At 39.7% G+C, this 5,950-nt stretch overlaps 1 pseudogene; it reads left to right on the top strand.

The window, feature by feature from the left end:
- Nucleotides 1-3,860: 3,860 nt before the first annotated feature.
- On the top strand, nt 3,861-4,474 carry LOC143682591 (tetraspanin-13 pseudogene; annotated as a pseudogene).
- The last annotated feature ends 1,476 nt before the right edge of the window (nt 4,475-5,950 follow it).

Raw genomic sequence — 5,950 nt, 5'->3', positions numbered from 1 at the left:
ATACCCAGCCTTTTCAATAAAATTTTGCAGCTTGATCAGAATACTTGTCTTGCTGTCATTCTTCATGTCTCTTGCCCCATACAATTCCTCTCTTACAGGTATAGAGCCTCAGTTGATCGTCCCGTGGGCCGGGACAGTTTCTGGTATACTGCATTCCAGTCCTAGCAAACTAGAACAGATTTGGTACAAGGAGTGAGGTGCTACTGCAGTTTGCAAATATCAAACATGTTGGAACCGTTTTTTTTAATGGATAAGGGGAAGAATCTGGAGGAGTTGTGAGGAGCTTGATACAGAAGCCTAAAATGCATTGGTAGAAACGTGGACTCTAAAGATACTCTTGATAAGGCCTTTGATAGAAATAAGGCATGTGTTATTATAACCTGGAAGGAAGATGAACCTTGCTAAAATAGCAGATAATCTGTCAAAATTGACTAGTGGCTTTGACTGGAAGACAGATTTTAAAAGCCATGATCTTGGATATTTAGCAGAAGAAATCTCCAAATTAAATGTGGAAAGCCTGATTTCTCCTCACAGCTTATAGTGAAATGCAATAGGAAAGAGATAAGATGAGAACTGAACTCTTGGATACAAAGAGACCAGAAGTTAATGTTCTGGAGGATTCTGTGCATTCTGGAAGGGAGATCCCAGAGAACAGTGCCCCACATGAGGTTACAAAGGACAGGCTAAGCCTACTAAAAATTAGGCATGAGAGTCACCCGCAGAGAACCTCTTTTGTTGCTCAGATGTGGCCTCTCTCTATAAGCCAACTCAGCATGTGAACTCACTGCCTTCTTCCCTACGTGGGACATGACTTCTGGGGGTATAAATCTCCCTGGCAATGTGGGACAGAAAGCCTGGGATAAGCCAGGACCTGGTATCAAGAGATCAAGAAAGTCTTCTTGACCAAAAGTGGGAAGAGAGAAATGAGACAAAATAAGGTTTCAGTGACTGAAAGATTTCAAATAGAGTCAAGAAGTTATCCTGGAAGTTATTTTAATGCACTATATAGATATCCCTTTTTAGTTTATGGTGTAATGAAATGGCTGGAGAGAAGTGCCTGAAACTGTTGAGCTGTGTTCCAGTAGCCTAGATTATTGAAGACAACTGTATAAAGATATAACATTTATGATGTGACTGTGTGATTGTGAAAACCTTGTGTCTGATGCTCCTTATATCCAGGGTATGGGCAGATGGATAAAATATATGGATAAAAATAAATAAATAAATAAATACCTTGGGGGGTGTTCTAGTTTGCTAGCTGCTGGAATGTGATATACCAGAAACTGAATGGCTTTTAAAAAGGGGAATTTAATAAGTTGCAGGTTAAGTGTTTTTAGGGTATGGAAATGTCCCAATTAAAGTGAGTCTATAGAAATGTCCAATCTAAGGCATCCAGGAAAAGATACCTTGATTCAAGAAGGCCTATGAACTTCAGGGTTTCTTTCTCATGTGGAAAGGCACATGGTGAACATGGTCAGAGTTTCTCCCTCGGCTGGAAGGGCACATAGCAAACACAGTGTCATCTGTTAGCTTCCTCTCCCACTCCCCAGGAGGTGTTTTCCTTCTTCATCTCCAAAAGTCGCTGGGTAGTGGACTTTCTGCTTCATGGTTCTACAGCAGTCTGTGGCCCTTCTCTGCTCTCTCTGAATCTTCCACTTTCTCCAAAATGTTTCCTCTTTTATAGGATTCCAGTAAAGTAATCAAGACCCACCTAGAATGGGAGACACATCTCCATGTAATCCAGTTTAACACCCACTCTTGTGTGGTGTCTCCATGGAGATAATCTAATGAAAGTTTCCAATATGCAGTACTGAATAGGGATTAGAAGAAACAGCTGCCTTTACAAAATGAGATTAGGATTAAAACATGGCTTTTCTAGGATACGCACATCCTTTCAAACCAGCACAGGCAACAAAGGGTATAAAATAAATTGGGTAAATGGAAACTCTAGTGGTCAGTGAGAGGGAGGGGTGAGGGGTATGGTATATACAAATTTTTTCATTTTACTTCTTTTACTGGCATGATACAGATGTTCAAAAACTGATCATGGTGATGAATATACAAGTATGTGATGACATTGTGAGCCATTGATAGTACACCATATATGGAATGTTTTTACGTCAAGAATATGTTTGTTTAAAAAAAATGTGCAGGGCTCCTATTTGGAATGATAGAAATGTTTGGGTAATGGATGGTAATGATGTTAGCATGACATTTTGAACATAATTAACAGCACTGCAACATATATCTCTGTTAGAGTTTTCTAGAGAAACATAACCAACAGGAGAGATCTGTAAATATTAAATTTATGAAGGTGTCTCACACAACCATGGGAATGGAAGAGTCCAAAATCTGTAGGACAGGCTGTGACATTGGCAGCCCCAAAGAATGGTCAGAATGAACTCTACAGAAGAGGCTCACTGGCTGAAGAAGCAATGAAAGAGTCTCATTTTCCCCTTAAAAGCCTTCAACTGATTGGATCATCTCATTGTGGGAGTCATGCCTTAGTTGACTGCAGGTTAATTGGCCACAGATGCAATCAACTGATTGATGATTTAATCAGCCAGCCACAAAATACCCTTGCATCAATGGTCAGGCCAGTGCTTGCCTGACCAGACAACTGGGCATGAACATTTAGCCAAGTTGACACGAGGGCCTAACCATCACAATAAATGAATGTGGTTAAAAGGGGAAATGTTATATCATATATATGGTGATAGGCTAGCAAAGTTTTAAAAATCCATGAAACTGCAGTATAAAAACTGAACCCTAAGTTAAACCATGGACTATAGGGAAAAGAACAATTATAAAAATATACTTTTAAAATTGTAACAAATGTACCAGACCAATGTAAGGTGTTAATAACAGGGTGGTGTGCCAGTTTGAACCTATTATGTACCCCAGAAAAATTATGACATTTAATCCTCATTCAATATTGCTGGGTAGTATCATTTTTATTGTTTCAATGGAGATGTGACCCATCCAATTGTGGGTGGTAACTTTTGATAGATAGTTTCCATGGAGATGTGTCTCCACCCATTCAAGGTGGGCTTGCTTACTCAAGCCCTTTAAGAACGATTTTGGAAAAAAGCTTCAGAGCAATGAGAGCCAACAGAACCTACAGAGCCAACAGAACAGATCCCTGGGGAAGCAGTTGAAGAGAAAGCTAGCAGATCTTGCCATGTGGTTTCCAGCTGAGAGAGAAATCCTGAACACCTTTGAACTTCTTGAACCAAGGTATCATTCCCTGGATGCTTTAGATTGGACATTTTATAGCCTTGCTTTAATTTGGACATTTTCATGGTCCTAGGACTATAAACTTCCAACTTAATAAATTTCCTTTTTTTTATGTTTTTTTTTTTTAACATGGGCAGGCATGGGGAATCAAACCTGGGTCCTCTGGCATGGCAGGCAAGCATTCTTGCCTGCTGAGCCACCGTGGCCCAATAAATTCCCTTTTTAAGAGCCCTTCCATTCAATGTATATTGCATTCCAGCAGCTAGCAAACTTGAACAGATTTGGGGACTGGAGAAGCGGGATGCTGCTGTGGTTGCAAATACCAAACATGTTGGAACAGCCTTTTAAATGGATAAGGGGAAGATTCTGGAAAAGTTGTGAGGAGCGTGATAGAGAAGGCCTAGAATGCTTTGAAGAGACTGTTGGTAAAAATGTGGACTCTAGGGCTGCCGGCCCTACTGGAGGGTCCTGAGCAGTCCCGAATGCACTGCAGCCCCCAACACTGCCTGCCATGACCCCACCGCATCTGCACCGGGCCAGGCCCGAAGGTGAGGACAAAGAGGCACCTGAGCGACCCTTGGGAACCATGCTTCCCTGCCACATGGGGGTCCACAGGCTCTACAATGGTTTTTGGAGGCTTCGCGTATTCCAAGAACTGCCTGTGTGCACTCAACCTGCTCTACACGCTGGGGAGTCTGCTTCTGATCAGAATCTCTATGTGGGGCATGGCTTCTGGCTGATCTCCAGTTTCCACATCGTTGGTCGGCGTGGTCATCACAGGTGGCTTCTTGTTCCTGATCGCCTTAGTGGGGCTGATTGGAGCTGTAAAGCACCATCAGGTGCTGCTGTTTTTTACATGATTATTCTCTTACTTGTATTTATTGTTCAGTTTAATGTGTCCTGTACTTGTATAGCCCTGAGCCAGGAGCAGCAGGGTCAGCTTTTTGAAGTGGGATGAGACAACACAGCAAGTGCTCAAAATGACATCCAGAGAAATTTAAACTTTTGTGACTTCCAAAGTTTTAACCCTAATGACACCTGCCCGGCCAGCTGTGCTACAAGTGGTCACCAGTGCTTATTGTGTACTCCAATAATTGGAGAATCTGCTGGAGAGGTTTTGAGATTTGTTGGCGAAATTGACCTCTGCTTCAGTTTTACAGAGATCCTTGGCATTTGGCTGACTTACAGACACAGAAACCAGAAAGATCCTCACCCTAATCCTGGCACATTTCTTTGAGTAAACAAGGAAAACCTTTCATATTCTGATCTTATTCAATTTCTCTAACTTTAAGCTGTTTTGCCCATTTAAGGAAATAGTACCTGAAAATTTACATTTTTGACAGTGGAATTATTTATTTCTACTCTCATATTTCTCTAAATATTTTTGTTTTTCCATTGCTAAAAAAAAAAAATGAAATGTGTGGTCTCCTAAATCTCAGTAGCAGCTGTAATTTCCTGTGTACATGCTGTCTGCCAGTGTCCATTATGGCCTTTCTTAGCAATTGTATCTGCAGAAAAAGTTTGTATGGCGCTACTGTGTTGATCACATATGGATCCATCTCACTGGAATAATTGTGTGTAGCACTGTGCTGTATAGGTAGCTCCTATTGGGAAAAGAGCTGAGGCTTGTTAAAGCCAGGATATATGGAATTCTATTATGTTAAGTTCAGTATGGGATATTCAAATTTCTGGTTTTGGTTTTTTTGTTGTTGTTTATTTCTTCAATTTTATCTCCCAAGGAAAGATATATTGTGGTGAAAATTGTTACTATCAAGTGATAATTTAGTTCTAGTAGTCTTTTAGGATCATATTAATGCATTCTAGAAATAACTAGATTTTTAAGAAAGTGTTGGTTTAGTTTTTGGGCTTGTACAGGTAAGTGTGAAGTAGACATAGTCTCATGAAATGTTTTACTGTATAAACATTTATTCACTTTCTGCATTCAAAATGGAATGTATTTGAGTAATTCAGAAAGTATGTCTATATAATCTTGATTATTCTTTTGTAATAATTTGAAGTCCAGAAGACTACATTTTTCAAGTTACATTTAATGTGTTGGTCAATATAACAAAAAGATATTTGATTATCTGAAATACCTTTTTCATGAAATTTCTCAGTATTGCAACAGCAACTTCTCAAATCCAAATGTATTTGAATATGATCTCCCCATAATTTGAAATTGAAATAGTATTGTGATTCTGTATATTATATTAAACAAATTAAAAGATGGAAACCTTAAAAAAAAAAAGTAAATGTGGACGCTAAAGATACTTCTGATAAGGGCTTAGACAGAAATGAGAAATGTGTCATTGCAAATTGAAAGGTAGTGACCCTTGTTTTAAAGCAGCACAGAGTCTTGCAAAGCTGAGTACAGTTGTTAGATGGAAGTTAGAATTTAAACATGACAACTCGGGATACTTAGCTGAGGAGATTTCCAAATTGAATGTGGAAAGTGCAGCCTTGTTCCTCCTTGCAGCTTATAGTGAAATGCAACAGGAAAGAGATAAGGTGAGAACCGAACTCTTGGGTATAAAGAAACCAGAAACTGATGGTCTAGAATATTCTGGGCTTCCAGGAAGGGAGACCCCAGAAAATTGTGCCCCACATGAGGATTTAACTAAATGTGGAAGCAGTCAGCCATTATAAAACAAGCCAGGATTGGAGATGGAATTATCCAGGAAGAATTTTTGGAAACTCCTTTTGTCTGATGGGT

This window comes from Tamandua tetradactyla, chromosome 5 (genome assembly GCF_023851605.1).
Source record: "Tamandua tetradactyla isolate mTamTet1 chromosome 5, mTamTet1.pri, whole genome shotgun sequence".
Taxonomy (NCBI): Eukaryota; Metazoa; Chordata; class Mammalia; order Pilosa; family Myrmecophagidae; genus Tamandua; species Tamandua tetradactyla.
The sequence above is the reverse complement of the archived record's forward strand: the minus strand, read 5'-3'. Positions and strand labels throughout refer to the sequence as shown.